We start from the raw sequence: 8849 nt of genomic DNA, 5'->3' as shown, positions 1-8849 counted from the left end.
CAGGTAGGGATGCTGGAGCAGGTACCAGTCCCGTTAGAGACATTGAGATACTGATTCAGGTAGGGATGCTGGAGCAGGGACCAGTCCCGTTAGAGACATTGAGATACTGATTCAGGTAGGGATGCTGGAGCAGGTACCAGTCCCGTTAGAGACATTGAGATACTGGTCCAGGTAGGGATGCTGGAGCAGGTACCAGTCCCGTTAGAGACATTGAGATACTGATTCAGGTAGGGATGCTGGAGCAGGTACCAGTCCCGTTAGAGACATTGAGATACTGATTCAGGTAGGGATGCTGGAGCAGGTACCAGTCCCGTTAGAGACATTGAGATACTGATTCAGGTAGGGATGCTGGAGCAGGTACCAGTCCCGTTAGAGACATTGAGATACTGATTCAGGTAGGGATGCTGGAGCAGGTACCAGTCCCGTTAGAGACATTGAGATACTGATTCAGGTAGGGATGCTGGAGCAGGTACCAGTCCCGTTAGAGACATTGAGATACTGGTCCAGGTAGGGATGCTGGAGCAGGTACCAGTCCCGTTAGAGACATTGAGATACTGGTCCAGGTAGGGATGCTGGAGCAGGTACCAGTCCCGTTAGAGACATTGAGATACTGATTCAGGTAGGGATGCTGGAACAGGTACCAGTCCCATTAGAGACATTGAGATGCTGGTCCAGGTAGGGGTGCTCAATCAGGTACAGGTCTAGGTAGGGATGCTGGAGCGGCTACCAGTCTGGTTAGAGATGTTTGAGCTGATACTGGTCTGGAGGGAGGGGTTTGGGCACAGGCAGTGCTCAGATGTTGGTGGACTGATGGAGCGAGTCCCTAAGCAGGATATTGGTGTAGGCAGTTTGCTGGCCGGGTATGGTGGGGCAAGTAGCAGCCCAGGGGGTTTAGGTGCCAGTGCTGGTCCAGATGGGCGTGGTGGAGAGGGCACCAGTTTGTGGAGATGATGGATAAGGGACCAGTCTGCAGGGTGATGGAGTAAGGACCAATCTGTAAGGTGGGAGAGATTGAGCAGGGACTGGTTGGGTGAGGGTGATGGAGCAGGGTGGGAGAGCTCAACCCACTTTTCTGTACCCACGGGCTTCATCAGGGGCTTTGTGGTCACCCCTCCCCGGTCGCCTCCAGGGTGGGTTGCTTACCTGCAGGTGCCCTGTGTGTCAGGGTCTAAAGCAGCCCCTAAGTCTGAGGAGAGGAGCAACACGCTACCCACCCCATAAACCCCATCTCTAAGGGCTGCTTGGGAACACAGAGGATGAGAGGAACAAATGTGGAGAGGAGGGTTTGCATTAACTTGAGGAACTCAATACAGTAGTATGGGAAAACGAATCAAATAATTCTAGTAATTATGGTGCCCAAATGGCAGAAGATCTTTCTGTTTGGTACCAGGTGGTATTGCCCACAGTGTTACATCAAAACAAATACCTGGCACTTGGGGCAGAAATTATAAATGAAATGCAGTGATGTTTGTCATTGTTTAATTGTTATATTATATTGGGTGCCACAGGCAAGAAGTGCTTAAAGGTCAGTAGCCTTCTCCAGCAACATCCGACACCAGACTGTAGGTTACCTAGGCTAGATTAATTGTTGCTCTGCAATGAGCTGGCACCATCTATATAATAATAAAGGAAATGAAAAGCTTCTGAAGCATCCTCCCTCCCCGTCGGACAGACTGCTCCGATCCCCTTGCTTTCCTCCCATCTTCTTTTCCAGCTTCTGTTCTTTTTTCTCTCTCCTTGTCTGTCTGCTAGATCTGTCCGCTAGAACTTGCTGTGCCCTTATTGAAAATCTATTCTGGTTTGTTACTTATTTGTCCTGTTTTTCACCCTGGTTCATTAGGGACTCCTAGTGTTGGGTGGTGTGGGTTGTTTTTTTTTCTCTTCTCTTTTCTGTACATTGTACGGAAATTGGATGTTTGCTGGCTGCTTATCTCCAAGCCCTGGCATCTGAGTTTGTTGCTGTAGTTCCTCCAAGGAAGTACTGCCAAGCAGTGCAGCGGCAGAGACGGCAACAGGGTCAGATGAGTTCTGTAGAAACAGCGAGCAGCTTGTTTCATACCGCGTTTCAGAAATAATAGTGCAAAAGGTAGTGCAAGGGAGAGGAAGCACCTTACGCCCTGAGGAGTGAAGGAGGGGTCCTGCAATCTGGTGCCCTCTGATATATGTTAGTCCCAGACCAGTTTTTCATAGATAAGCTCCCTCATCAGCTGTGCTTCTGATGCAGGGATGCCCAGAGCAAAGGTGGGACCCTGCTATATTAAGAAGTAATGGTGAAGTAGGGAAAACTGACCCTTTTTCTTGCTTTGCCCTCTCCCACCCACTTCTTTTCCCTATTGCATCTCCAAAGTGGTTTGAGTTTGGTGAGCTCCTTTGTCCCAGACACAGCAAAGGAGAAAATACTGTTCTTCTCACACCCTAAGCTCTTAGCTCGGAGCCCGCTGCAAAGAGCACTTCGTCCCCATGTGCTGCCGTGGTACCAGGGACGGTCAACGTGACGCTCTGACCTGGCTGGAGTATATTGTCGGGGAGATGTGAAAAAGCTGAGTGCCCGATCTGCGACAGTTCAGGGGATGATAAAGGGTTTTCAACTTTGAGGGCCACATGACAGCAGTATCTTTTGCAAACAAGACCTGTAGGTAAAGGGAACTGTGTGACAGCAAAAGTGCACAGCGGTGTAGAGAAAGAGACCCTTCCAAAGTTTTCCAGGAACTCTCTGTGTGTCCAGGAGGGAACGGCTCCTCTCCGTGAGAGGTTTGGGACGTAGCGGCTATTTGTGCAGCTCTCCCCCAGGTCAGGAATTTTTGGCTGATGGCTCAGCATCCTCCTCCACACCGCCACAGACCACCTTCGCTTTGGTCGGTGCAGCCCGGGCATTAAGGACAGCGAAGAGCTGGCCAGGTGTCCCCTGGCACGCTCACGGCACCGAGGGGGGCTGGGAAATACAGGCAGGTGCAACTCTTTTCTCTTTCTCCTTGGCGTGGAAACACTCTCTAATTATTGTGAGGAGTGAACAGCTTGCCCACTTTTACACATACCCTGCCCCCTGCCTGTGATTTGGATTGTCTTCGGAAGGAATATGCCTCATACGGGTGGGAGCAGGGGGGGGAACATATTTCTCTCACCTACAAGTACTGAGAAATCGCAGAAAGAAAGAACAAAATGTTCATTAGGTACAGAGTAAGAGCGTAATATTACTGAGAAAAAAAAAACCACAAAAAACCAAAAAAACCCAAACCCAAATCATGCTGTTGCCCTGGACAGTAAGTTCCCAGCATCACAGGTGAAGGGATACAGGAGCCGAGGGCGGCTGGAGCTGCTCTGCCTGGCAGAGGATTCTGAGAGAGATGTTTGCTCCTTAGGCAGTCCCGTCTTGCTCCTCCAGATATTATTATACCACCTCCTGCAGACGGGAGATACTGAAACAAAGAGGTGTCAAGGCAAGGATGAAAATTCAGCAGTTTCTTGCTCCCGACGCTGTGTCGCTCTCGTTAGCCTGTTCCTCTCACCCGGCAGCCGCCCCTGCACGTGGGTTTTCATCCCGCCACGTCCCTGTCATTATGTGTGTGTGTCACCTACACACGCAGCGCTGGAATTGCATGCTCGGCGCTGCCGCGGGATGTCAGCGGGCAGGCAGGCGTGCTCGTCCCACTCGCCTCGGCTCGCTCCTCACGCTCGCCGGCGTTAGCTGCCGCGGTGAAGTATTGCCATCGCGAACGGTCTTGGCACTTTGTTTCCCAACAACCACCTGGTTCCGGGCTGCTGAACTTTTCCTGCAGCCCGCCGGTGCCTACGTTTTCCCTCCGTCGCTCCGGCTCTTTGTTTCACTGGAAAGAAACAAAAGACATGTTTCGCCCGTGTCTTGGGGAGCGCTAATGCAATCGCAGCCATTTCTTCAGCCACCCCAGGGCAGGGGAGCGGGCCAGACCTCGCGCCGTGGAGGAAGACAAAGGACTCGGCGCCGAGTGGAATAATTATTGCCGGTGATGAGGAGGAAAATTCTGCTCCTCGGTGGCAGTTTAAAGGGACTCTTTGTTATTATGCGTCTGCTGTAGCAGTTCCGCAGGGGTCCGGCTGTGTCCTGATTGTCTGTAGAGGGAGCTGGTGACCCGCTGCCACCAGGTGACTTCTCAAATTAGCGGGTGAGCCATCTTAGGGAGCACTTGACACTTGGTAATGGGTTGGACTTAATATGAGTCAATCTTTTCTCTGCTGGTCCGGGCCACGTGCCTTTCCATCCTGATTACAAGAGGAATTATATTCTGCTCTTTTTAAGTGATGAATTGGAGGATCTAATATTGCTGGCCTACCTGGAAGCTTGTCAGTAAATTGCCACTTTTTCCTCATGTGCCCTTTTCTAATGCCTGCCTTCCAAAGGCTCGGGATTTTGTGTCCTTTATGGTGGCTGATGTGCTTGCTCTGAGTGGTCTGTAGTGTGCTGTAGTCGTAACACTTCTTGTCAAGGTTGGTCCATGGAGTATAAATGTCCTGCTTAGGTCTTTTAGGCTGTGATTTACTGCGCCTGACCCAGAGTCAGTCTAAGATTTGCTCTCCGCCAGAAAGTTTTGTTGAGAAAAGTGCTGTATTCTACCAACATACACTTTCATGCACTCACACAGCGGGTGCGCACGAGCCAACAATTATCCAGGTTGGTCTGGAGGAGTAATACCTCTCTGCAGGACAGAAGCCCACAGGCGCCCTGTAACCGTTCATGTAAATGGAGCCAGTGGAGAGACCTTTGTGCTCCTTGGGCATGGCAGGTCTCTAACAAAAGCTCCATGACGCATCGGGCTGGAAAATAAAAGCAATGTCGGAGCACTGATTTGAGTAAGAAAATACTTGGTGTAGGCTTTGATTGCAACTCTTCTGACGATAACTTGAGCTCAAGCAGCCAATTTCAGGCTGGCTGCAGAGCTCCCCTTCTTCCCCGTAGAGCACTCCTCTGTCTCCTGCTGCCCTGCAGGGTCAGGGGTGGCTGCCACGAAGCTGTATCCAAACCCCCTGTGCTCCTGCCTAGAGCAAGCTGAAGGAGATGACTCTCCATAGCTTGTTTCCTAAAGCTGAGCTCCGAGGGAATGGCAGGAGCGGCGGTACCTGCAGGGAAGGGGTGCCTGGGGGGAGGGCTGGGAGCAGCAGGATGGGAAGCACTAGCAGACCTCCCCCCAAGCAATCCAGTGGAACAAAAAGAAAACCCAGCGCTGGGAATGTAACCAGTCCCTCTAAGGGCTTTCCAGCACAGTTGGTGAAAAGTTACTCGTCGGTCCAGTCCTGATAGTCAGCAGCTTGCAAGATCCCCAAAGAGGGAATTTCTGAGCTTTCCAGTGAGGAGGGCAGTGGCTGTGGCAGGAGGATGTGTGTCACCAGCCAGCGCTTCTCACGTGCTGAGTTGCTGAAGCCACGGCCAGTGCCACCCCCAGCGACCACAGACACCAAAAGAGCACAGCAGCTCCCACAAGGGCTTCAAGTTTCCCTTTTGCCCAGACTGGCTTTTTATTTCCCATCCTCTGACCCCTACAAATGCACGATTCCAGCCCGCAAAGCAAAGGAAACCTTTTTCTCCCTGCAGAGAACGAGGAGTTGCAGATGTTGGTTCGTTTAGCGAAGGCTTGTTGAGCAGCTAACGGTGAGGTTAAGCGATTCAGCCATCAGCGGTACGGTGCCCGCTCCTCCGTGCCACTGCCGCGCTCGTGGGCAGAGAGCGAAGCCCGGGGACCACGGCCAGTGGTGACACAGCACATCCCGTGGCCGCCGTGAGCCCTCCCGGCCTCTCCCAGATGTGGACAAAGGGATCGGTTTTCTCTTGTATTCTCTGTAGCAGCCATGGTTATTCTGCTCAAACATCTGTTCATCGGTGCCTACCTGCATGCCAGATGTGCTTTTAATCTTCCAGGAGAGCGTTTCGCAGGAGCTCCCTTATCTTTCCTTGGGCTTTCAGGCTACAGGTATTTTGCTTTTTCATCCCCGAGACCACCACTACTTAAATACATCTACAGGCGTGGTTGATACATAAAACAGTTGTTCCAAAGACAGACCTCTAATTGTGTCCATTGTTTGTTTTTCCTGGGCCTGGGTCATCCTCAGCAGCAAGAAATAAGCTCAAACTACAACATTGGACAATAATTATTTTGCCATTTCTCTGGTTTCCATCCCCAGTTGCCTCTGGAAGCAAGGGAGTTCCCTGGCACATTAAATTCACTGTGGGAGCAGTTTCAGGTGTCCTTCAGCAAACACCGCGACAGAGCAGGTGGGTGTCAGCAGCTCTGCCCCTTGCGATGCAATAGAAAAACAGTTAAAAAAAAAAAAGAAAAAGAAAAAAAAAAAAAGAGCATATTTACAGCTCCTTTTTCTTTCTGTTCCCACTGCAAATCTAAACAACACCTTGTCTTAGCTGAGCAGGAGCCTTGATGGTGGCGGTGGCCTTGGGAGGTGCATCCTCATCAACAGCAGCAACGCTCGCTCCGACTGGGAAGTGGAAGGGCCGATCTGGGGAGACGGGATGATGCTACCAAACCCCGCCGGGGTAGCGGCGATGGTGCAGGGTGGGAGTGCAGGCCAGGAGTGGGAAAGGAAGCTGAATTGGGAGGGTAGCACATGGCAGAGGTGCTCGGTGTGTGGGTGGTGGGACCGAAGCGGTCCTCCTGAAGCAGCGAGTGATGCCGCAGCACAAATGCCGTGTCCCACCATCAGGTAACCCCGTTAGGAGGAGTCTCTGCACCAGCCCAGGGGTGATAGTCGCTCCTGAGGGTGACACTACGAGGCAGAAACGGCATCAGTGTTAGGGATGCTGCCCTTTGCCTGGCAACCAGCAGCTTCGTTGCCCTGATCCCGCTGACTCTGCTTGGCCCCGCTATTGACCCTTCTGAGGTTCCCTGTTTGCACAGCATTTGATTCATCGAGCTGCCTGCTCGTGGGCCGGGTCAGCTCTTTCCGAATTTAAGCTCTGGACTCTTTCTTATTGCTATTGCAAATGAAGTCCTTGTTATTGCATATGGAAATCCACTGGGAATGTCGTAAACAAACACACACGCACAAAAAACCCAAACCCCAAGGCCGGCCATCTGCACGCTGAGCACACCATCCCTCCTGTCCAGCGCTCTCCACGGGCGGGACTGCTTTTAAAAGCACATATTGTTACAGTCACAACACGGTTTTGAAGTGCTCTCTCACAGCCTCCTTCAGTCAAGCATCATCGCAGTGGGCTCGGGGTGTCACCCGTGCGTCTGGCAGCTCCAAATCAAAGGACAGTTTTTCCACCACCACCCATCACCTCCCAGCCCAGGCTTGACTGGCATCCTCAGGAATATAATTTAGCTTTCGGCCAGAGGCTACAACAGGGTACATGTTTTCCCCGTGAAGGTTAAGCATCATCATAAGGCATCTCCAGCGCTTTTTCAGACACCCAGAAGCACACTCGACTGTCAACCCGCAGCTGCTCAGTTGGTAATTAAACTTCTCCTTCGTACTGCCGCCTGGATTTCCACAGTGTAGCTCTGTGAGCCAGGGGAGGAGAGAGGAGGCCAAGATCTGAAACCACTGTCGGCTTTTCAGTATTTGGCGTCTGGACATTGTCATCTGGGGACTAAGTCCTTGCGAAGGTCCTGGGATGACCCCGGTGCTGGTGAGTGCCTGTGATGGTGGGCAAATAGCTCAGGCAGTTGCTGGTTGTGGGTTGCAGCTCTCATCCAGGCGCTCCCAACCCTCTTTGTGTAGGCGCACAACATTATTTTGAGGATGCTCGTACAGAAGAACCATCCCAGGAGGATGTCACTGCCCAGGAGAGGTCCTCAGCATCCACGTCAACAGTGAAAGAAGAAACCACACGAGACCTTGAGCATTCCAAGGGGCTGTGCAGAGCAGTGGGAAAAGTAGGCAAGAGATGGGTGTGGGAGGATGAACATGGGGATCCACAGCCCTTCAGACATGGTATCTTTTCATATCGCACTGTTCCCATTTCCCAAGGTACGTGGCATCTAAGATGCTGCAGGAGCCACTGGGATTTCTGTCTTTTGGGACGCAAATGCTCAGGGTGACAGGATCTGCCGCAAGACTGATGCGCTGCTGTTTGCGCTCCCTGATAGCTCTGCTCTCTTGGCTGAAAAAATTATCTCAGGAAAAATGTATAGTGTAGACATGGTTTTTTAAGCAGCAAGGCTTTTGTCTCAGTTCCTTTCTAGATCTTTGCTGGGCTCTTGCGTTTTTTTCCTTCTCCCTTCCAGAAGGGGAAAGCTAAATACACAAACACTCACCCACCCCAGTCCCCTCACTGGATCTTTTTGGCTGCTTCAATGTCTTTTTCTTTGCTGGGTGTTTCATTAGCACAGCCAAAGAAACTGAACTGAGGCCAGGATTAAACTTCTGATGGAAGACTCGAGATGGAGGAAGGAATAAGGTCCTGCAGGGTGGGGAGAGGTGCAGTGCGTGACATTTGAGCCCTGCGAGCGCGTGAGTGTTTTGTCTTTAAAGCAGCGATAAAACAAGGGCATCATGGGGTGATTGAGTCAGGCCATGCTGACACGATGGTGAATGCACGTGGATGTGAAACCTGACGCTCTACAGGCGCGAGTGACACTTTTCTGTCTCAGAGAAAGAGCATGCTGGCTTGGGGACGGAGCCTTGAAGTCCTGGGCCATGGCTCCGTCACGGGCAGCAGTAACCAAGATGCTTCAAGCATCCTCCTGCCTCTCGTAGGTCCTTCGGGGCAGGTAGCTCAAGGCAGGGACAGGGATTTGGTTGTGCTCTGGTTACCCCAGTGCACAGTGATCCCCAAGCAGCGTCCTGGTGGCAAGCTGCCGCGGGTGTCCCCTCCCGTCGCCTCATGTCCTTTCATCGTCAGAGCTGTGCCGTTCCTGCTG

The sequence above is a fragment of the Charadrius vociferus genome, unplaced genomic scaffold, assembly GCF_000708025.1.
Source record: "Charadrius vociferus isolate BGI_N301 unplaced genomic scaffold, ASM70802v2 scaffold190, whole genome shotgun sequence".
NCBI lineage: Eukaryota > Metazoa > Chordata > Aves > Charadriiformes > Charadriidae > Charadrius > Charadrius vociferus.
Note: the sequence above shows the minus strand (reverse complement) of the source record.